At 46.1% G+C, this 24,465-nt stretch overlaps 1 protein-coding gene across 2 annotated transcripts in view; it reads right to left on the reverse strand.

Annotated features, from left to right (window-relative positions):
• zfhx3b (zinc finger homeobox 3b) overlaps positions 1 to 24,465 on the reverse strand; it is a 137,355-nt gene that overhangs the window by 112,275 nt on the left and 615 nt on the right. The window contains exon 1 of one of the 2 annotated variants that reach the window (XM_008289228.1): positions 14,317 to 14,467. The exons of the other annotated variant lie outside the window; for it this stretch is intronic. The gene's annotated coding sequence lies outside the window, so the exon portion shown is untranslated. Of the gene's footprint in view, positions 1 to 14,316; positions 14,468 to 24,465 lie in introns of those variants that run through there. 2 annotated transcript variants of the gene reach the window in all.

A 24,465-nucleotide genomic window follows, 5' to 3' on the forward strand; every position in this document is an offset into this window, starting at 1 on the left:
TGTGCCAGGAAAAAGAGAAAAAAAAAAAAACGAGCTATAAAAGCACAGTGAACTAACCACTGGTGCACCATTTGGGGGCCTCGGTGGTTCTGCATGAGGCCAGATTAGGTGGCGTCCAGTTCAATGATGCAACCGGTGCCTAGCGTGAGGAAGTGTATGTGACCCTTTGTTACTGCCCTCCACAGATCAAATCAAAGAGTCACACAGGTACCGTAAAGTCTCAATGACCAGTATCCCCATGTCATCTCATTCTTCACTGGCCTGGCTGCACTGGGACTGTCTTGGGTGAGCTGAAGTAAGTATCAAGCCTGGTTTGGTGTGGTTAGCTTCGACCCAGGGAGCCTTAAGAGTAAAGAGGGCTCTAAGTTAGTTTTAATAGGCACATTATTTCTACCCCTTACACCCGCACAGGCTCCACTCTGAGCCATTGGCTGTTTGAAGTTGGTAACAGCTGTAGTGTTCCAGCCTTTATTTAGAGGTCAGCACACTGACTTCACTTAAAAGGAGAGTGGGACTAAAGGAGAGAGAGAGAAAAGAAAGAAGAGAAGGCAGTGGGAGGAGAAATAAAGAACAGAGAGAGAGTGAGAGGTGAAAGAATGAGTTAAAAAAAGAAAGAGTTACTAGTGTGGCGAGGGATTAGCTGAGGGAGAGGTTAAAAGTTTGTGGAGTTGCATCTGGCCTCCTGCCTGCTCTGTTGTTTATTGCCGCCGGCGTGAAGATCTGGTGCCAACATTAACCGCACCTGAACCACTCTACAGCACACACACACACACACACAACACACATACACACAACACACAGGGACAAAACAGGAAGAGGCATGCGCACAGCCTGCATTTTACTCCAATGCTTTGGCAAGACATTACAGTGTACCAGCCTTTTCTCCTCTCTATACCAAAGTGTGTGTGCATGTGTTTCGGAGTATGTGTGTGTGTGTGTGTGTGTGCATGCGTGTGTGAACTACACTTGCAGATGCCAAGTCATGACTTCTCATTTGTTAATCCCCCGTTGCTCCTATTACCCTCGTCTTTCCCTTTCCATCTTTGTGCTCTGTCACTCTGGATGACTGCCTGGCTGCAAAGCCGTAGCCTGCCTCAGCCAAATCTTTCTAACTTAGTCGCCTGAAGCCTGGCTTGACAACAGTTCCAAGTCTGCTCGAACCTCCACAATATGTTCAGTGAACACAAGACAGATGGGAGTTCTCATGCTTGATATAAGAGTCCTATGTGCCATCAGCGAGTAATACAACCCTGACCGGACCAGAGGAACACACAGGGCCACTGTGGGCAGAAATCACACACAAAGAAGAATGCTAGGATGCCACCCACCGCAGACCCATGGGACAGACCCTGCTCTGTTCAACTCCTCTCTTTCACTGGAATTCCCCATAATAATGTGCCAGCTTACACAGTGTAGCACGTGCACACATGAGCACGTACACAGACACGCACTGGGTCGCACCAGGGCCTGGATACGAGGAAGAGAGTTGGGAAGAGGCTGGACTGTTGCAAGACATTGGGGGGTGGAGGGCAGGGTGTTCCTTTTTGCCCCAGGCAGTATAGACAAGCCTGGCAGCCAATTAGTGCAAGAAGCCACTCCCCCCCACCACCACCACCAGCACCGCCACCCCGCTTCCCTCACCCACCTCCCCTCTGCCGAGCCCTGGCCTGGTCTTCTGAACTTGGTATGGTCATGGCTGGAATGCTGAAGCAGGTCATGTTCACATACACATCAAAAGCGATTAAGTACAAGCCTCCTGGATTAAGATGAGTCTGTAGACCTTCACATCTTGGGCTAACCTCTCGAAAGCACTTGGCTTCCTTTTGCCACAACAGTATCCAAGTTCATTTTGGCCTGACACAGGCCCCTCCTTTGCTTGTGGAAGTAATACCAGATTACAGAGCAACTGTTGTTAAATGTTGATATAATGTGTTTTTCTTGTTCTTTTTCCCCCTCTCTCTGTTTGTACAGCTGTTCTATAACAGCGGGTCATCTCACTGTTCTACTCTTGTACGGCTTACTTAGTGCAAAACTGACATCTCGTTTCAGTTTAATATATAAATCAAGCACATTTACCGGCCGGCTGTGAGGGGGAACATCTTTGAAGGAAGGACTGTGGAATTGGATCAGTTTGTATATGTGGCACACGTTACCCTTTAAAGGCTCACGTCTTTGCTTCTCTTCCCCTCTGTTCCACCTCTCAGCTCGGCCCCAGCTGTGCATGGTTTGGCAGACTGCTCCCAAACAGTGCTGTGAGGGTTAACTTATCCCTCTGTGACTCAGTTATATGGGACATGTCCTGACAGGCGACCCACAACTCACACACACAGCACAAGGATCTGCACGGCCCACAAAAAGGGTGATTTTCACCAGAGCAAGAAGGTCTAAGAAAACAAAATGAGAAGAGGAAAGATGAACACCTCCTTGACAACATTCTTTTCTTTGTTGAATCAAAGCAGGCGAGGATAAAAGAAACACCCATCAAAACACCCATTCATAAAACATACCACCTTTAGGTGCTTGTGGTGGAGGGGGGGAGGGGAGCAGTCTGGGTGCTGGGTCCACGGGCGGGTCAACACCAAAGTTAGGATATGCAGATATGTACACAGAGTATTAATTGAAACCTGCGCTCTACCTCTCCTCCTCCTCCATCCCTCCCTCTGTGTGTGTGTACATGTGAGGACCCAGCAGGCTGGAAGCTCTCCCAGGGCCCAGATGCTCTCTGTCAACACCAAGATTCCAGAGAGGAAGCAGGGCTTTACAGCAGCAAGCTGTACACACAGCCAGGACCTGCAAAGACCAGGAGCCAGGAGAGGACAACCTGCTCCGTATAAACACAGACCTCCCTGTCTCCCGCCTGAGCCACTGGTTCTGCTCCCTCGCGCAGGATGGGCACGGTTCAGAGCAAAGCTAGTAGCAATGAAGTCCTGGGAATGAGCCACGGAGCTGCTCTTGCCGGGCTGGGCCCCCTCGCTGCCTGCCACCATCAAGAGGTAAATAGCTATTGGCTGCTCAATAAGTGGCTTCAGTGCGTTGGAGTGAGGGGCCTTTTTTCCTCCACACTCTCCCAGCCTTGACAAGCATGTATTGACAGAGCAGTTACACACTAACCCATTGGGGGAAATCCTCCACATTGTGCCCCAGGCAGCTGATAAATGGAACTCATACGGTACCTGTAAGCATGATCTCCTACGTATGGACACGCAAAGGTGCATTTGCGCATACACACAACTCAATACTAGCACACCAACTGAGCTGTAAGTGAGGAGAATAGGGGCTTTATGATACATAATGTGACGGACCAATAAAGGTGTGGAACAATGAAGACAAGAAAAAGGAGGTCACAAATAAGTATACAGCACTTTAAGCCACACTCAGCCCCGACATTGTGTCCTTTAAGCTTTCATACAAAAGCTAAAATCCATGAGGCCGTGGAGCCTCAGGTGGCTGCAGATTGCAAGATAAAAATTAGAATCAGGAGCAAGGTCCAACATCTACAGTGTTCACACTCTGAAATAAAAATTAATAAAACTGATAATCAAGAACCTTGGAGGCGCTTTATACACCCGGGTATTGAAACAGACGAGGGGGGGAAAAAAAAAAAGGAAAGACACACAACGAGATGGAGCAGTCTCTGGAAGTTTAGATTCGAGAAAGTCATTGCCGACGTCATCTTCGTTCAGCCCGAGCAGTCCGCTGCCTCTACACATCGTCCTCGCCATACGGGCCGTATGCACCGTCCAGGAGAGGAGTCAGCGACCGGGCAGGAAAGGAGGAGTCAGCGCTTCAGCCCCCAACATTGGGGAAGAGCTGCCGTGTCTCGTCCTCTCTCTCCCCTCCACCCCTTTCATGTCCGATCCACTGCTGATAAATAGCTAGGGGTGCAGCACTTGCTTTCACTTTGTGATATGATGTCAGTAACCTTCATTGATCTGCGGACGGGCAGGCAGGCCTTATCACTGCCTCTCCCTTGTGATATACTGTGATCCAGGGCCCTGACTGCTTTTTAATACACTGCACTTTAGGTAACGGTGTCGCAGGCTAACCACCCTAGCTACTAACACCTGAGGCCGTATTTTACAGCAGTGCTGCGATGGCCAGAGAGATTACAGAGAAACTAACTCTGGGAGAGCCTGCCAGCAAAATGATAACACTGGCTAAAGTGGGACAGTGGAGTTGTGATGCGTGAGGAATTCTGTATTCTGATCAGGCATTCTGGCACAACTTCACTTCCCAGCAGGGAGAAGAGAGGCAATTTTGGAGATGAAAATTCCTGAGGGCTATGCATTGTAAAAACTTGCAAAACCCTCATCAGGGTCATCAGCCCCTCGCAGTTCACATCCTGAATCTACGACAGACCCGTCTCGCCTCTCGTCGGAACCTTTCAATCCCGCGGCTTTGTCAGGGGCGCTACCTCTGCTGTATTTTTAAGTCTAATCAAGCACCTGTGTCAGAACATAGAGCTTGTGTTGACAGAGCACGAGGCTCTTTGCGGAGCTGAATTAGTGCTGACAGCCACTTCCTCCCACCAGATTTATCCGTGCACTTACTCCGAGACAACACCTGAGCTGATTGCTGGGAGCTGGACCCACATTACGAGAACCTTTACACCAATAAAATTACCAAATAAGGTGCCAGGTGTCGCACAATGGCACACTGGGTAGAGAACAGCTAAAAAAAAAAGAAATACAACATTTTTAAAAGGTGAGAATTAGGCGGCAGCGGCCCGATCCTGTGGGCCACAACTCGCGCACGGTGACACTGAATATGCAGCATTTAAGACAAATGCAAGCAACATTCGCAAAAAGGCAAAGTTGTATGCAAGTGTAACTACATAACCTATTATATACACAGAGGCATACTCCAGCTAACCACCACCCCCATGTACACGGGTTGAGGAAGGCTGCAGATAAAGGAGACTGGACGACTAGCAGGAGAATTATCCCAACTATTGATTTTAGCTGTTGGGTATTACAGAAGGAAACAGCGGGTTTATCAGGCCAGGATCCCTCTGCACTTTCACTAACTAAACGAGTATTTTTCGGGCTTATCAGGCAAAAAGCCTATTACTGATGGTTTCAGCCTCCCCCACAACTAGACAAAGAGAAAAGGGTGGCCACCATTATGTAGCCACTGGATGGGTTAGGTTGTATCGCTCTTTTGGGGACCTCTAACACTTACCCAGCACTTCACAAATCCAAAATGATGTCCATATATTCACCACCAATATAATACTCCTCAGGGGTATTGCACATTTTATTATATTTATGTATATTTACATTTATCTGCTAATGGACTTGTGACCTCCTCAACTATCTGCTCTCCATCTCCCTCTCTCACTGTCTGTCTCCCTCTCTCTGGGTCAATGTCATTTCTATGGCTTCAGTATATGAGGACTATAACCAGAGATAATGGGAAGTGCTATAATCCCTGAGAGGAGCCTAATACAAGCCTTAATTACAGGGAGGAGGGAAAAAAAATTATATGTTTTAATTACAGACTCAAAGATCCACACAGATACCTGTGAGGTAGCTATCCCAGTGTCCTCAGCGAACAGGTCTGTCTTATCTGTGAAACCTGAGGAAAGCCTCGTGCTCAGTGTGCATGCTGCTCCGTATTAGCTGGCATGAATTAAAAGTGCTCTCGTTATTTTAAGACGAAATTATACTCAGAGACATTTTGAATGTATACCCATTTCCCAATATTAATAATGAACAAGAGTAGAGACAGAGAAAATTTCCCTCAGCAATTACTGTGGAAATCCATACACTGATCAATGTGCAATCCCAAGGATTGTCTTAATACATATAAAATATAGACAACACCACATGTGCGTATGAATGTGCATGAATTTATTGTGGCGTAAAATGACCTCAACAAGATGAGAATATTATTGAAGAAATAAAAGCCGGGTGTAATGATTTACATATTTCATCACAGGCAGCAATGAAAGTAAGTGATTAAACACACAGCGAGAAAGAGAGAGAGAGGGAGAGGAGGAGGAAGAGGGGGAGCGAGAGAATATTGACAAGACTGAACAAGACAAACTGCTAAACAGAACAAAATGATAAAGAAATAAAACTACTTCCCACTTGGGTCAGCCATACTAAAAGTGCATCATGGAATAATAAGACATATTGGATAAATACGTCCAGCCGATGCATTAAACTGTGTTTGTCTGAGCCGCTCTAAACTAAAGGCTACAAGAAAAGCCTTTATCCGTCGTGTCAACACTAAAAAGTCTTGGCGGTCGACTCTATAAGGCAGAAGTGAGTCGAAAAGTGGCGGAAAGTGGCACCGGCGAAGGGGAAGAGAGACAGACAATCGTGACCACGCTTGGCACCCACGAAGGGGCAGCGCTCATCTGCCCACCGGCCTGCCTTTATGTCTCCAAGTCAGCCCTGTAATTTGCTTGGAGCGGAGATAAATCTTATCTCAGAGACCTGATTAAGTTTTTAATTTACACTCCAATCAATAGCCCAGGTCTATTGGCAATGTGTCTAAAACTCTATTTACCAAAGGATTCCCTGCTATCAATTGATCAAGGACCCGGCAGCCATAAATTATGGGAACATGTGTGTGTGAGAGAGAGAGAGGGAGGGAGAGAGAGGGAGACGGAGGGAACGGGTGAGAAAGTAGTGCCAGAGTGCGAAATTGAAAGAGCCAGGTCATATTTGACTGATTTTAAGATGGAGCACAGATACGAGCTGCAGCCTACTTACAGAGACTCACTTGAAACTGATGCACATGACCTGAGAGCTGCACAAACACACTTGAATCTCCGCTCGGCGCGTCTCGACAACGCCGAGCTACCTAAACTGAACCCTGCAGCGGAGAGAAGTGAAATGCAAATGAGCGGTAATATCGATGCAAAAACGCCCAGCCTGGCTTCGACTCCCGCATGACTGTCCAGAGATTCACACCCACAGCGACCACGCTGAACGTCTGGACGAGCGAGACCTCCCACTTCCGGCCCTTTCTGCATGAGTGCCATTATCTGTTTACAGTGCCTACTTTCCCAACGGAACTGTTAAAAAGGAATCTGCTGGGGTCTGGGTTCCCCGCACAGAATTCCTACATGCAGCTCCTACGACATGCTCCACAGCATCCTGCCTGGGAAACTGAAGGAAGGGTTTTTTTTCAGGCGCACGTTTACACTGCAATGACATCCAGGAAGCTACTATTTTCACTTGGCTATTTTCAGCAGTTCATATGTTTGTTCAGGGTTTAAAAACTGAGGGAAGGATTAGCCGAGCTGCTCTGCTACTGTAAAAAGTGAGATTCTGTCCGAGGTAGCGCCGTGTTCTGGTCCGGAGTTGAAGGGCACTGATACGGTTCAGACTCCTCTCTCTGCCGTTCCCATGCAGAGGAAGTGAAGGGGAGGGAAAGGAGGGCAGCGTTATCACTGTGGAGAAAGTGTCGTCATGGCGGTTCTGCTCTGACCCTGCTGACTCGCCGATTCCTTAACATGAGATCATTTTGGACAGCTGACCTCAATATCACTGAGCTCTGAGGATGAAACAGATCCAGTGGAGCTTCTTATTCCCCCACACCCTGCCTACACACAAAATAAAATAAAATAAGCGGGACACACGTTTAACACCCGTCTCCGTTTTATTTAACAGGAATTAAAGAAATTAACAGAAATAAAGTTAACAAGCCGATTTCCTTCCTCCTCACGATTCCTAGCGAGGAGATAAATAAACAAGAGAATAGAACCAACTAGGCTTCCCAGCACCAGGACGGCCTTAAACACACTCACATTCCACTTTGCTGCTTGCCTCTACTTCTGCTCTCTGATATTTGACGAAGCAAAGAAGTCAGAAACTGTTTCCCCAGTTTTGTCAACAGGTCAGCGAAACCCGCGCTGCATGTTTTCAAGCCGGCACTTAAAATTACAACATACAATAATAAGGTAGAAAAATATTGTCGTAACAAATGTTTGGGCGGATGTTATGTACTACTTTGTCATTAGCGGAGAAGCTGTCTGGTAAAATCAGGCATAAACACGTGTCAGAATTACATGTAATTATAGTTGAAAAACTTCCGTGTGGGACTATGAATCACCTCTTGCAGCTGGCTGGCGTGGCAGGAGAGAATACAGTACCCTGCTATCCTCACCTTCATAACTGCAGTGGGGGAGGGGAGCAGAAGACGGGAGACATGCCGACTAAAGAAGACAGACAGGCTCATACCAAGCCGGAGAGCCCGACTTGCTGGTCCTCTGCTGGATTATCTAAAGAGCCACCGACGGATATGTGTAATCAGCCCCATCCCCATGTTTCTCTCTCTCACTCTCTGCCTCTCTGGCTAATGTCTCCGCCTGATTCGATTGAGGCAATTAGGCAGTAATCTATAGAGCTAGGGAGTGATGGAAACATTTCCCACTGTCCTCCTCATGTTTCTCAGAGCTGCTATAATTAGCTAACTTTGTTTCTCATTAAACATCAGAGCAGTATTTACATACCCAGATCCAATTTGGCTCTGTAGAGCCCATTCCTTTTAAACCATCTTGAAACCCTGAAACATGTTCGTAAACAAAGGAATGAGGGAGCTGTAATCTGCAATTATTCCAATCAAACATTTATATACTATATTGGTGGGACACAATCTATCTACAATGTAAAGGTTACAAAAAAATGTATTTAAAAAAACACACACTGGATGATCGATCTGGAGGAGTGTGTTACTGTCGGGTCTTAAAAGTGCTCAGTTTGATGTAAAGTTTGATCGTACATACGAAGGACATTCTTCAGTCCTCCGCTTCAATGAGCCATCATGGGAACTGGGGTTGTAAGCAAACTTATATTCCCATGTGACTCATATTCAGCCTAAATTATTTTTGCAGGGACCGAAACAGTAAAGAGCAACGCTAAGCTAAAGCGCACATGGGCAGATCTCCACTGTCTCCGTATAATCAAAGTTTAACATTCTGTTGCTCTGGCATGACCATCCTAAATATATCTGACATTTGACAGACATTTGAACTTACTTCTCCTTTACAGGCTCTAACAGAAGGCAACGCTTTGCAAAGCAAGACAGATGCACGAGCAAATGAGATTAAACTGAACATAAACATTGATTTACACAGTTTAGTTTAGTTGAGAGTGAGTTAGACTCCGACAGAAACTAGCAGCTTCACGTTATTTCATAAAGACTGTGGAGGGAAAATCTGCACACACCAATAAAATTCAGGAAATCGTCAAAATCTTCACTCGTGCTAATCAGCCGCATTGCATTACAGAGCTAAAGGACAGAAATCAGAGGGAAAGACAGATGGTCCCTCTTTAAAAGCGATCAGGCCCTTTGCAGACGCCACCCAGAGTCGCACAGCAATTGTAAACTTTTCAGTTGATATGCAAAGCAGCATGGATCCCTGTATGTCCCCATGGCAACACTACTCCTGCTTTGCAAAAATGTAATGATTAATCATGGTTTTGATAACAATGGACAAAATCATTGCTCCGACATTATTGGAATGTGTGCGTCTGTGTTTTCCAGTGTCCAGGAATGGAAAACAGTCACTGAGTGCACATCCCTAGTGGTCGCTACAGACACTGCAGCTGGGTGTAAAGCTGACTCTCTGTGCTGCTGTATTTCTTTTACTTGTTACGTTCAATTTCTGTAATGCCCGGGAAGCGGCTTGTAACTGCACATCTACCTTTGAGGTAGCAAACAAACTTAATTAGGCGACACTTAGACAATTAGAACCTCTTATTTTGTGTGGACCGCTCCAAACGCAACACGCTTTTACTGCTGCTGTTGCTGTGGGCTTATTTTTACTTAAAATAGGGAGAACATTGCTCTCACTAAACAAAAAAAAGCAAAAGCTGCCTGCTGCTGAAGGTTAGTCGGCTCTGTCATCAACAAATTAAAGCTGAGACACTTGAACAGGGACACCATCAGTGAATGTGTGCTGAATCTGACAAGTAATGACTTGATGTACCTTGTACAGTGCAACTATAAAATATTCATCTTGCTTGGATTTTCTTCTCATCTAAGAGCTCCTTAAGATGGCCTGAAACCACACTGTGTGTGTGTGGGGGGGACACACACTTTTTAACTGGAACCCAGCACAAACAAATTACATCGGCTGAATTCTGACAGGTCTAACAATCCCAAAGCTTTAATAGCTTAATGTTTGGATGTGAATGAATCACACAGAAATCCAATCTACTCTGTTGCTTGTCTGTAGCATGGTGTAGCTTGAATACATATGCAGGAGTACAGCTAGGACTGAAGAGCAGCGTAATTCAATCAGCAGCATTCCAGCATGACACAGATTCACTTTGTCAGTTGTGCTTTACCAGTAATTCATCTTTCTGAAAACAGACACTATCTCAACAATAATTTCTTTCAATACCGATACCTGGCAAAGGGATGCGTGAAAATTTAATAACAGGTTTTTATTGGCTAACGCCACAATCCTTTCAGATCTCGCCCTACCAACAGTAAGCAACCTTTTCCTGATGACCCCGGGAAACTAAAAGCTGCTCGTGTAAAACCTCGTCTAGTGAGACACCAACGGTAATTCCCGCAATTATGGTTTAACTCACAAGTGGCCACACTTTTAAACAGACCATACAAATGCACAAATGCACATTGACTAGTAGTGGAATGCATAAGTAAACAGTGCGCGGGGTAGGGCTGTATGTAAAGGTCCAGATGGGCTGGCAGGGGAGGCTTGTCCTGGGAAAGGGCTGTCCCAAACCCATACAGCCCTCCTCAGCTCCCCTCTGGCCCCGTGTGCAGGCCTGCAGCTCGCCCGGCCTGAGCAGCAGAGGGTTAACTGTGCTGCCCAGTCACAGGCGTGAAGTGAAACAATGAAATAATGGCAGTGAGTGAACGCTCAAAGGCAGGGGGCACGGTGGGTGTGGGCGGGTGGGGGCTCGCCATAGGCTCCTGCAGATGTTGCCGGGCTTCGGCGGGTCACACAATCACACGTATTAGCATTCCTGATAGAGGGAGCCCGGATTAGGGAGCTGAATGCCTTTCTCAACTCTGTCAGAGTTTGAACACGCCAGAGAAGCCGAGCAGAGGGAGAAGAAATCCCAGAAATGCGGCGAGGAAAGGTGGAGACAAGAGTATGGGAGAAGAAAAGCGCCCGCAGACGGCGCTGAGGAAAGGCCCGGCTCACAGAAAGAACAGGCACAATGTTGAGGGCAGGAGAGGAGCGGAGAGAAAGGCAAAGGCAGAGTAAGATTGACAGATAAATTGCGCCAAATTGACAAAAAACAGCTAATGAAACAGTTTAACAAACAGACAATAAAGAGAAATCAAGCATGTGATAATTTAATGGTTTTGTGAGGGTGGCAGAAGGAGTGTATATATGAAACGAAGATTTCTATTTGTGGCTGAATGAGTGAATGAGCATAGACAAACGGCTTTCTTTCTTCTTTGTATATCCGAGTGAGGGAGGGAGAGCGAGAGAGAGCGCAGAGACAAAAGCTTTTCAGAGTGTATGTGTGCTGTCCTGTCCTTTTTTTTTTTCCCAGGACAGAGGTCTGGAGAGGCCTCATATTTCTGGCTGCTGTCAGGCCGGGGTGAGAGGCAGAGACAGCAAGGGGCAGCTGTTTTCTATGAGGTAGCCTGGCTCCCTCACACATGGTCTTTGATCCAGTTTGGCTTCCTCGGCCAAGCAAGCTGCCACCCCCCCCTTCCCTTTTTACCCTCCCACACCGCGTATGTATCTATGAGTTAGGGTGTCAGACGGGGGGGGCAAATGAAAGTGGGGGTGTAATCAGCGTAGTAGGGGGCACAAGTGGTGGCAAAGCATGGAACAAATGGTGAAACCTAAGTGCTACAAAACGAGAGGCGAAGCTGAACCGGGGCTTTTTGCTCGGTTCCTCTCCCTTTGTTTTAGCACAAGGCAAATAATTTTCAGAGGAATGCGGCGGGGCCAGTTTGATACGGTTGTGTATTCAGCAGAGATTTTACAACATCTCGTGGAGACGAGCGAATATAAAGACATTGCGGCATATTTTGAGAAACACCAGCACACGCTTGTACAAAAGGGAGGTTTCCTGTTTGATAGAGAAAGTAATGCTGTGGCTGCTTTTTTCTTTTTTTTTTTAATGGACGAGGTATAAAAAGCAGATCAAGTTACGTGCCGGGGCGAGTAACGGTGTCAAAACCACGAGTAATCCAGGTGACTGGACCAGGAGGAGCCTGGCCCGTCTCATCCGAGCCACTGATGGCAAAACCAGATGAGCAATTCTACACAAACGCTATTTTAAATTTATCTATTTACTAATTTACGAGTTTTCTCACTTGTATTCTAATATTTAGGATATTCCCCTTTAATTATAAAACATACATACCTCGAAACTCAAGGACTCATCGTGAAGTCATTAATACAAATAATAACAGCAGGTTTTGGGAGAAAGCAGCGAGGAGAGGAAACTGTTTTACTCTGAGCCCAGATCTATACGCTAATAAAAACCCTCGTATGTGGGCTTTACTGCACTATGATTTTGTCAGCAGGCATATCTTTACACACTGAGAGGCTATACATTTAGATTTTTTCATCCTGCTGTCATTGTCTGCAGATCCTTTACAACAAAGAGAAAAGAAAAAAAAAACTGAAAGCACACAAAACCTTTCATTTCTGACAGTTTAGAGAGGTGTACCTTTGTCCCCAACCAATGACTATCAGTGACTCTACAAGTTAATATTTGCTTCTGCCTGCTCATAAATTTGCATTGCATTAGAACCTGACCTAAATGCATTTTTATCACCCAAAGTAATTAGCGGAGCATTAGTTGTAGGAGAGAGAGAGAGGGAGAGGAAGAGAGAGAGAGAGAGAGGACTACGAATCCTTCCTGAATGGGTGGTGGCTAGACGAAAGCTACAGGAGGGATGGCTACGGAGTGAAGCAGAGCTGGGCCACCAGATGAAAGAGGAAGTAAACAGGGCCAGAGTGCTGCCTCTTTAATCTGCTACATTAACTCCAGCACCACAAGGGGAGGAGCCAGCAAGCCGGCAAACGGCACAGCCACACAAAAGGGGAGTGTCAATGAGGGGGTAATAAGGAAAGACAATGAGTAAACAAGCAGGGGAAGTCCAGGCCTGGCGTGCTAGAAACTCCCTGCTTCTCACTGCCTGGCACACACAAAGGCCCTGCTGTAATTAGCCACCCCAATAGGTTGTTTAGCATTTGCATATAAATGCCCTCACAGGCAAACGCTAAACACGCTGACACAAGCCATGCCCAAAACAGACGTTCGCCACACCTCTACCCCTCCAGGAGGTCTCAGGGGTCCACTTATGTCGGGGTACCCCCTCCCTCCGCCTTGTGCTTGTACCCACTACAGGCAAGCTGGCATCCATTACACAAAACGGGGACGGCACAGCTCAGTGCGGGTACTCAGTTCTTGTTTCTAGAGAGATTGCGAAACACCGTAGCCAGGCTTCCTGTTTAAAGGCCCTCATAGCCATCTGTCATGCGAAAGTACATTTTGCCCTGACCACAGGACTCAACGAGACGCCGAGCGCAGGTGTCGCTGCGCCGTATCGATAGAGAACAAATTCCGTGGAAGACAGGAAAAGAGCAGATACAGATATATCCATCACACACACACACACACATGCATATCTGCACATGTGCGTGAACACGTGTGTGTGTGGGGCAACGGGTTTCTGCACAGAGTGAGAAATGAGTGTTTGGTCTTGATCAGGGTCAAAACTACAGGCTTGTTTAATATATCCTGTCTGGCAGAAAAAGGAGAAGTGCTGTAGCTGCAGACTACACTGGCAGATAAGGCACACAGATGCATTTAACAGGGGTTTAACTATGTTTTTTTTTTTTAGATTTTTCCACAGTTGTGAGTTTTCAGCCACTGTTGCTATGTTTCAAAAGCACCTATGCGGCAGTTCTGCACTTCCTTCTCTGCCTGCTGTTGTTTTGACAATGGCAATACATGAAAAAAAGCTAAAACTATAGAAAGGAAGGAAGTGATGAGGCTGGTGTCTGCTCTCCCCCTGCCCTGACCACCGCCTTTCTGTTTTTTCTCCTTCCTCCAAACCCATATTCTCTCCAGTGTAAACAAAGGCTGTGTCATCTACACACTTGTCCTGCTCCTGGTGCTGCTCGGAGGGAAAGAGTTCATCCACAGAGCTCCTGCACCATACAAGGGCTACTTCCTGTGTTGATCCTCAGCACAGGGTGCAGTTTCACCGGTCTGCTGCTGCTGCTGCTCGCTTGCAAGAGTTTTTCTGAGCTCTGCTTGTGGCACAGGAAGACCAAGAAAAAAAAAAAAGCGAGAGAGAGCGAGAGAAAGAAAAACTATCCACTAGCATTAAACACTTGGTTCTCACCTGCCATGTGGCCTGTTGTTCCCCATCAGGGCATGATCCGACATGAGGAAACACCTGGCTCTAACAAAAAAGCAGGCAGCAGAGGAGCCTCTTTTATAGCCTTCATCCTCCTGATACAGATAACCTGCCTGAGCTGCAGCGACGGCACCGCTGAGGAGATGTTGTCCAAATTGCACGCGATTTTTCCAAAAAAAAAAAAAAAATCTCTATCGAATGTGCATGATTTAAAATGAGTCTGGAAGAAAATGTGCTTTAATGCTACTCTGCTTTAATGCTGTTCTGAGGAAGAGTAAAATAGCAGCAGAAGATGGGAGGTGGTGGTGGTGGAGGGGGGAGCAGAGCGTTTCTTGTTAGAGAACTGGCACCAAAAGAGGAGAGAAGCAGTTGTAACAGTCAGTATCCGTTTTGAGCCGAGCTCTCACCTCAGGCTGACTTCCTATATGTGGTCAGGGTGTGTTTTGCTCTGCTGCTTTCACACAACAATGCCTGGCATTTGGTACCACCTGAGCAAAGCACAGAAGTCAAACGTTCAAGTGAAGTAAAAAAAAAAAATGTCACCTTTAATTAAACTTGAACAGATTTGCAGACGTGCAGCAGAAGATGAGGTGTTAGCAGGGGGTGTTTTAAACTCATTATTATACACCAGATTTATGCTGTCTTATGCTTGCGTTAGCCTCCATATTCAGCAGCAGCAATAATAGGTGCCTAAACTAGCCCAGGCCCCCTATCTTCATTCATTAAACAGTAGGCGAAATGAATGCCATGGTGACCAGACGAGGTGAGTGACGTCACAAAGCCGAGGTCACCAGTCTGTTACGGCCGTCTAGCCCTGTGTCAGCCCCATGGGATCTGCCCCACCCCCTCCCCTCCAGCCTAGGCCAAATCTCAGCTCCGTGGCGCTGAAAATCAGAATGAAAACCAAACAGCCAAGGTTGGTTGTGCGTCTGATAAACACCGTGGCTGTAGACGTCAGCTACTGGGTGCAGAGCAGCAGCTGAAAGCAGAGCCGGCCAGCGAGGTGGCAGCGTAAGGACCAAGAACTGCCATTGAGCTGGATAAATATACATTTTTAGCTGCTGTGTTGGTGTGTTTATGTTGGGGAGAATAGGAGAGTATGCTTCCTCCTCCTCAGGCTATCACACACACACACACAATGTACATCTCTAGTTTTCAGTGTTGCTGAGTGAGAGTCTGTTCTCTCTAATCAATTTATTATGAGGCACTGAAGTCCTTATGTTTGTTCATTTAACGCGGGGAAAATGAGAAACGGCATTTGTTTTTGGTACCGTGAGACCCCGAGCAGCGAAAAGAAAAAACAAAAAAACCCCACACGTGTTTCAGCAGGACGGACGCAAGAGAGGAAAAGGGTGAGGCGCACACGCAAAACGAGACAGAGACACCCTTCAGAGTGATGCACAAGTGTGATATTGCGGCTTTGAGGAAATGTTGCTTTAATTGCAGTTTGGTATAACATTTAATGCGGCCTGTATGACACCTGGCAAAAAAATGGTTTACGCTCGGGACAGTGCCAATTATAATTCAGCCAATCAGAAATCTTTCATAAATCCACTGACATGCTCACTGCAGCCGCTAGATGCTTATTTGACGAGATGAGATGGGATGGCGACAGACGCACATGCAGTATATCTTCTTTTTAATTACAACGTCTGCAGAGGTGGGACTCTGCTATAAACAATCATCTGTGCAATCAAACACAATAGCACCAACACTATGCATTATAATAACACATTTGCACATTATTATACGCGGTATTTGTATCGTTTTGCTCGCGATACGGCCGGAAAATGTAAAATAAGGGAACAGCTGAAAAACCGCGGCATCAAGCTGCATCACACAGCAGCGGGACTTCTTGGTTCGATTTGATAATGACTATCAGGTGGTGGCTGTGGTCAGATCAGTGCAGATATTTACTGGCATTCACAGAGCCAGACACACATCGAGCAAGAGCATGAAAAAAAAAAAAAAAAAGGTTTCTTCTGAATGTAATGCTGCCACACTTAAATTCATTTCCATAGATCATAAAAAAAATGTGCATCTGTTTTCAGGAGGTTAGCTCTTCCTCAGCCACATCTTACACTGTAGGTGTTAAAAGGAACTTCACATCTATCTCATATTATTTTTCTGATAAGGCATATTTTGTGTTTGCATACCAAGCACCAACACAAGTTATAAAAAAATAAAAAAAGAAGCTAAATATCCTCCAGGAGTTTGATTTACATGCACTCCCAACAAAAAGAAAAGAAGATATGTGAAGGTATCCTCACATAAGCAAATAATAAAAAGCCTAGCTATGCATGAGTAATGAAAATGCATTACTATAAGAACATAACAGCGACCAGTATGTGTGTGCACACCCTGTGCATTGCACAGAGAGACAGAGAGAGAAAAAAGGAAAATATAGCGGCAGAAGCTGAAAGAGAGCTGACATCAGAAGACTACGGAGGCTACAGCACTTAGAGGCCATTTTATTGCTTTGCTGTGGTCAAGTGAGGTGCACCGAGCTCAATTCCACCACAACAATGGCAAAGAGGGCCGCAGAGACAAAAGAGGGCTATCCTTGCTTCTTAACCCCTTCGCTACTAGCAGATCAGTCGCCTGGGGCACAGAGCGAACAGCGCCAGGCCACCTCAGAAGAAGCCAGGGGAATGACAAATAGCAAGTCCCAACGCATATATACACCTACTGTGTGACAACAGCTCCGACCGCACGAGCACACACACGTTCAGTTATTTACACGGCAAAAACAATAAATGCGCACAAACCCCCAAAAGAATATATCAGCGGGCAGATGGAGGCGGCTGCTTTTCCTGACCAGGAAGAAGCAGTCGGTAGCTTCACCTCAGCCCTGTCTCACACTGGAACACACTGCAGCCTTCCCTTCTATGTCTTTCCATCTCTGCCCCTCCCTCTCCTTTTTCTCTCGCTCCTCATCTGGGAACATGGACGGGCTACTACACATTTGCAAGTGAATTACACTTTTTGTTGAGATTTGTGTGCGTGTGTGCGTGTTAAAAAAAAAAAAAAAAAACCCGGGGTAGAGGGTGTGAGAGGGAAAGGGTGCTCCTGCCATCGCTCTTTTCTTTTCTTCTCTCTATAATCCTGAGGAGGATAAGCTGTGAGGTACACAGAGAGGAAGTGCCATAGACCTGCTGGGGTCCGGCACATCCCAGCAGTACATTCCTCCGAGCCCGGCGATGAGACACACGTACAGACGGATACACACTGAAAGCCTCTCCGGCACACATGACTGCTGTTTGTCACCAAAAGTGTGACAGGTGGGAATGGATGCGACGCGTACACAGAAAGGGGGAATTAAAATCAGTATGACCTAAATCTGAAATCAAACCTGAGCTTTTCCCCCCAGCATTTGAAGACAGAAAAAAAAATATTAGGGAGGAAGAAAAAAAGCCCATTTATCCATCTATCTGTTCAGCATGCTGTGGTGGTAGCAGAGGATGAATGACAGGGATGGAGAAACAAATATGGAGTCACAATATTAACATCACTTCCACATATCTGGCCTTTCAGAGCAGCACCGGCTAACTGACCGACAGAAAGGCTGAGGAGCTGATTATACAAACACACACACACTGTATTTGGTACAAGCCATGATGTTGCATCACTGCGTGACCCCGGCTGTAAATTAGTGACAAGAAAAAAAAAAATGACACGCTTATGGTCCGACGCACAAATCACCTGAGCGCACTGACACACGTCCCCTTATGTAAAATATAATATTTCCTCACGTGAACCGAATGACTTAAATTGTTTAACCTCTGTGTCGGTGTTTTAAATGTACATAATATGAAACTATATTTAAAAACACACACACACACACACGCGCTACAATTGATAACATGGAATATGAAAGAGGAGCCGTGCAGCTGATGCACTGTCAATATTTTAAAACCTGTCACTCTCGCTGCCTCAAAAAACACCCACGCGCACACTTACATTTCGGTTACACAATGCAGATTTCACAGACACAGATAAACAATGCGAGGGCAGTTATCACTCCACAGAGCACAGTAACATAGAGGAAGAGGAAGAGGATGACAAAGAAATAGGGGAGGACAAAAAGACGGCGTGTGTGTCGTCAGAGTCACAGGCCAGAGGGGCCCATGTATTGTTCCAGGGCTCAGTGTAGGGAGAGAAAGGCGACCTGGGCCGCCTCTGTCTAAGCGTCCTCCATGTTTTATGCATTCTGTCCTTTGTGATGATAAGCGCCAGTGCGGAGGGTGGAATGCTGGCCTCCAGGGTCCAAGAGAAGGGTGGGCTTATGGAGAGGGGAGGCGGCGGCGGGAGAGGGGGGTGCTGGGGTGCAGCTCAGTTCAATTTTTGCAGCCCTTGGAGTGCTCCCTGTCGTCCCTGCATCGCCCGCATGTAGGCACATGTAGCCTATACAGACACACAAGCCTCCCATCCCTGAGCGCAAGAGCTAGCTGCTGCCTAAAATAGGATATATACACAGTCAGTCATAGCCGCTATGCCACACACACACACACACATACAAACACACACACACACTGGGCTTTTACGACACTGCCAGTTCTGGACAGGCATGCATCACACACACACACACACACACACACACACACAGGTCTTCTACTCACAGTCAATACAGCGAGCCAGAAATAAAACAGTCTTTATCCCCGTTACAACACTGCTATCTAACAAACAGCTTTGTTTGCTACAAAACTGATATTGTACATTTATTACAGAAGCAATACTGAGATTCTAGTCAAGGACACAGATCCACAAACACACATTTACAATCCACACCCCCCCCCTCCTCCTCTTCCATGACTACCACAGCATTAATTTATTGTTAGAAATGGAATACAAATTTGTATAAATTTGTGTCACGCATTATTGCGCGGTGTTCTATGACAGCTTGTGAATATCCTTCAGTGAGGGAGAGGAAGTCAAAACAGAAGCCATACTTTGCTTTTAAACGGTACTGAATGGAGAAAAAAAAGGGATTTTTCTCCTTCTCCCTGTCTTTCTATTATCTTTATGATAAGAGAGGAACGTCTGCTGCAATTTGTCTGAATTTGTGCACTGGATTAGATTTTTTTATTTTTTTTAAACAGCTACAAAATTTTAAAAAATTGCAAATATAAAAACAAAACTGCATCCTAGCATACACCGACATGGCACTCTGAAAATGAAATGAGATTTTCTGAATATGAATCTAAATGCTGCTATACGCACACACACACACACACACACACACACACATTCAGAGACATATGAGCATCTTCTCAGTCATAAATCTAGTCTACCACAATGATTTAACCAAGATTGTTAACACGATAACACTGTGAAAGAGCAAACCACAAAAAAACCCCGCCAACTTCACTTCAAAAAAGATAAAAGGATGACATTGGAGAGGAAGAAGAAGAAAAAAAAAAAGAAGCTCAAAAGAAGACTGGGAGGGGAATTTTAAAAGAAAAAAAAAAAAAAAAAGAGGGGCTGCTTTCTGTGGATAAAGAGGAGCCCTTTTGGACACTCGGGGCTGCTGGGATTAGGGATCAGCTACAGCATTCATGCACACCGTAAGCATGCTTACATCCACACACACACACACACACACCTGAGCATGACATCTCCTCCGCTCTCCCTTCCCACTTTCTCGCTCTCCTCTGTGTTGAGCCAAGACCCCGCCTCCCCCCCCGACTTCCACCACCACCACCACCACCACCACAACCGCCGCCTGCTCCTGTACGATAGCGTGACACGTATACCGGCCTCGGCTGCAGGACAACTGGAAGAATCGCTCTCCGCTGCACGACCTTGCATATTCAAAACCACACATCAGATTCGAAGAACATCATCTGCTCTCACCTCCCCGTCCAGACACTTAACATTCCTTCCTGATTTCAAGAGAAGACACATCCACACACAAAAGGTGGACCCATTCATATTTATGACGCTCTGCTCCTCATATCTCGGACAATATACGGAGAGGTGGTTGATTTGAATCGGCTGGTGGCTACTAACGTGGAAACAGGCAAATAAAATTAACAAAAGCAATCCTAATAATGTGTCTACATTTCCTCTTGTTGAAAAAATTATTCTGCTTTTGCAGGAGCATGAATATGTGCAGGTTTGTTTGTCTGCCTGACACACCGGCGTGCTGAATCTCCCATGCATGGCCTCAGCCTGCCGTTCACCCAAAGAGGGCTCTCTCCGACCGAGGGACATGGCAGCAGCAGCAGCAGCAGCAGCAGCAGCAGCAGCAGCAGCAGCAGCAGCAGCGAGCTCCCCCACGGTGCCGGTGCCCGAACTCGGAAAGGTGGGAGTTAAGGAGGGAGATACGCAGAATGAGATGGAGAGAGGAGGAGAGGGAGAGGCACAGTGAAGAGGAGGAGAAGGGGTTATGACAGCCAGAGGCGCTGTCTCCCTTTTTTTTCCTCTGCGTTGCCCCCCAAAACCATGAAACAAGCCTATCCAACGGCGACTGCTATCCCCCCCTCTTCATCTCAACTGGACGTGCTGCTCCCACTCACGCAGCCAGACGGCATCTGAATCCTATGAATGTACCTGTCGTCTGTAATCGAGGGGGACCAGGTGCGAGAGAGTGGTGGACGTTGTTGTGCATCATCAGTGGCACCTCCACAGCAAAAAAATCTTCCTTCGTGTAGCAGCGCTCCAAATATCCTCTTTATGGTGTGAATAACAATCAGAGCAGCAACACTGATGTAGCAAATCCAACACATGCCCTCAGTGGATCCACAGCATCACTGGAATCACGTCCTACAACAACCACGACCACAAACACGCCATCTGAGCTCAACCTACATGGAAAACTACATCAGATGACACGTTCTAGGAATTTGGTGTAATTTCCAGAAGCGTGTTGGTTTAACAGCACAGAGATCAGCCCAACCAGCTCCATGATGACAATAAAAAAATATTATAAGAGGAATATTTAGAATGAACTACTGAGAGAAATACTTGCATTTATTCTGAACAGCTTATTTAACTGCAAACCCACAAAATCACCACCTAAATGTTAAAAATAATAAAATGTTTTTAACAAAAAAAATAAATAAAAAAAGGATTTTTAAAAATGAAAATCTAGCCTTGATAAACACATGAAATAAGTCTGACCACAGTGATTTTAAATTTTTTGTAAAAAATGGCCCAATTTTCAATTAATTTCTAAAAAACGCTGCCTGTGGTTTAAAAAAAAAACAAAATCACTCTGCTGGCACTTTAACATCAACACCTCCAGCATCACAGTGAGAGACGAGCCTGAGATGCTACAGTTAGCGACACCAGAAACACAACAGCTGACAATATTTGAAATAGAATACATAGAAATAAAGCCAGTGACATTCCTATAGCTTTTTTTTTTTTTTTTCCTTTTCCCCACCCGGAACTGTTATAATTAAACATAAATATGACAATGAGCCAAAGACGGGGCGAGGGGGGGGTGAAATCAGACAGGTGAGATGACAGTAAACATTTCTGCTGTCTTTGTTTTGTAACAGAAGAGGGAGAGAGGGAAGGGAAGGGAGGAGGAGGAGGAGGAGGATGAGGAAGAGGAGTGTTACTGTCAGAAAAGGAGGAGGAAGGGGAGATCACTGGTGTTTTTTGGCACAGCAGCCTACCTGTCCTATGTGACACCTTTACCATCACTGGCATCACACAAGTTGCAGATAGAGAAAATTTTTTAAAATAAAAAGCACGAAGCAAAAAAGGATGAATAATGATTGAAAGTTGATTTAAAATAAAAACAACAAGCCCCTGTTTCTCACAATCCCTCCCTGCTCTGCTCCTCTCCAGTCTGAAAGGTAGGATCTGTTTACCTGACCTCTCCCCCTGATTGCTCCTCCATGGCCCATGGCTATCTGACCCCTCCGCTCTCCCGCCCCTCCTTTCGTTAAGCGAGGAGAGGGGATGGGGGGGTTTCTAACTCTCTCTCTCTCTTTGCCTGACAGCCTTGTTTTTATTTTATTTGTTACCGGGTCTATTTTTGTTTCTCCCATCCTAAAATAAAGCCAAAGTCTTAATCCTGCAGATGCTGACAACCGTACATGGGGGCTTTTGTGTGGCTCCCCCCCTCCACCACCACCTCAAATAAAAAAAAACCATAACCAACCATCACCCTCTCCTCTCCCAGCCACACTCTCTCCCCCATTATCCCTCGGCTGTTTTTGGCGAAGGGGGTTTCCTCTCTTTCTTTTTTATCTCTGCACTCACTCCATGACCCCTGTTCCCCCTGTTTCTTGCTGTCTGACCTCCCTCCCTCCCTCCTCTCCTCTCCCTCCCCCCTTCCTCACCCACACAGCTTCTCACCCCCCCTTTCTGTCCTCCCCCCCTCTCCCTATCCAACTGAACACACATCCTATCATTGCCTCTTGCTCGCTCGCAAAACCTTCTATTTTTTTGTGTGTGTGTTGCCTCTCTTTTCTTTTCCTCATCTCTATGTCGCGAAAAATATCTTATAATTCTCGCCGTTTTTCTCTCCCCCTGTATACAGACATGCAGAGCAATCCCTCCCGAAAAGTAGCTTTTTTTTAAAAAATGGAGATATTTTTTTTGTGCCATTACGCGTAAAGTGCGCTTTTCCGATCACATCCATTTTGGGGGTAAGATAAGCATCAGTGCACTTCTAGGTGGTCATAAAGTAGATTTTTTTTATTATCTTTTAAAAAAAAAAAGAGGCCTTCTTGCTGTCTCTTTGCAAAGCCGTGTGTTTTTTCCACCGACAGTGCAGCCTTGTTCTATTTTTGGGTAGGTGGAGGATATCTTGTAGTAGTTTGACTTTTGTTTTTCCAAAAATCCTGCAAATGTTAACTGGCTGAAGCGGCTACTAAACGCATGCAGTGACCTACAGGTTTAGCCTGGACCATGCTTTAAGTTTCCGGCTGTAACTTTGGACTGATTATGCCTGCTTGAGGTCAGACGAGCAGGGCAATGTTGTTGTTGTTTTTTTGTTTTCTTCCCGGTCAGCGTTTCTCGGGGAAAAAAGAAAATAGCTTCTCTTGAAAGTCAGATACGGTAGCCAAGTAGTTGGAGGCAGCAGCAGCAGCAGCAGCAGCAGCAGCAGATCCAGCCTGTGTCTGTCTCCTTTCCCCCCCTTGAACCACATGTCTGCTCTGTGCACAACGCAGCAGCTCAGAGATCTCAGGCTGTCCGCGTACAAGGTCCTGCTGATCCGCTTCTTGTCATGAAGGAGACCCGGGGCTCCGTTTTTTCCTCCAACACGCCACATTCACATAAACGCACACACGCTCGCAAACACACACATATACCAAAAAAAAAAACCCTCCACACGCGCGCACACACACACACGCAACACACACTCAGCGCTCACACACACTCATGCCGATCGATTTGCATGTGACTCCGTCAGTGAATGAGCGAGAATCGACTCAAAAACAAGGCTTCAAAGAGGCAAAGAGCTATGAAATATAATATATAAAAAGCAGAGAGGTGGACAAAGTGGGCTAAAGAAGGGGGCAAAAGTGTAGCTTAGAGGAACTGGAGGCAAAGGGCGGAGGGATTGCACATTTCAGACAGAGACGTGTCGGAGAAGAACAAAAAATGTCTTTATCCAGAAGAGGATTTTTTTTTTTTTTTTTTTTTTTTTAGAAGCACACGACGGTGCTGAAAACCCCCGTCTGGATGTGGCAAGTGTCAAATCTGTCAAAAATGTACAAAGCGAGAGACGGTTCCCCCCTTCTTCGTCTTCTTCTGCTGCTGCTATGTCTTTTTCCCTTTTTTTTTTTTTTTTTTTTTTGCCGGACGCACACGGACCCACAGGCTGGACTTGGAGCTCCTTTCCTGGGCTGCGCTCATGTGGAGCTGCCGCTGCCCTTCGTCCGCTCCGCGCAGCTCCCGTCTCGTTACTGCATTCTCTCTCTTTCTCCCCCCCTTCTCTATTCTCTCTCTTCCCAAAGAAACAAACCAAAAAAACAGCAACAAACACGTCTCTCGACAACCATAAGCCCTCTACACGTCCCCACGATCCCACCGAAAAGCACGGATTTGTTTCAAAACCGTGCTTTTCCACGACCAACTGCCGGTGGAGTGGATCGCTTGTCTTGCCCGTTTTCTTATCTTCCATTCATGAGGAGAGGAGAGGACGAACGCTGATGTAAACACAGGTAACGA

The sequence above is a fragment of the Stegastes partitus genome, unplaced genomic scaffold (assembly GCF_000690725.1).
Source record: "Stegastes partitus isolate 25-593 unplaced genomic scaffold, Stegastes_partitus-1.0.2 Scaffold600, whole genome shotgun sequence".
Lineage (NCBI taxonomy): Eukaryota > Metazoa > Chordata > Actinopteri > Pomacentridae > Stegastes > Stegastes partitus.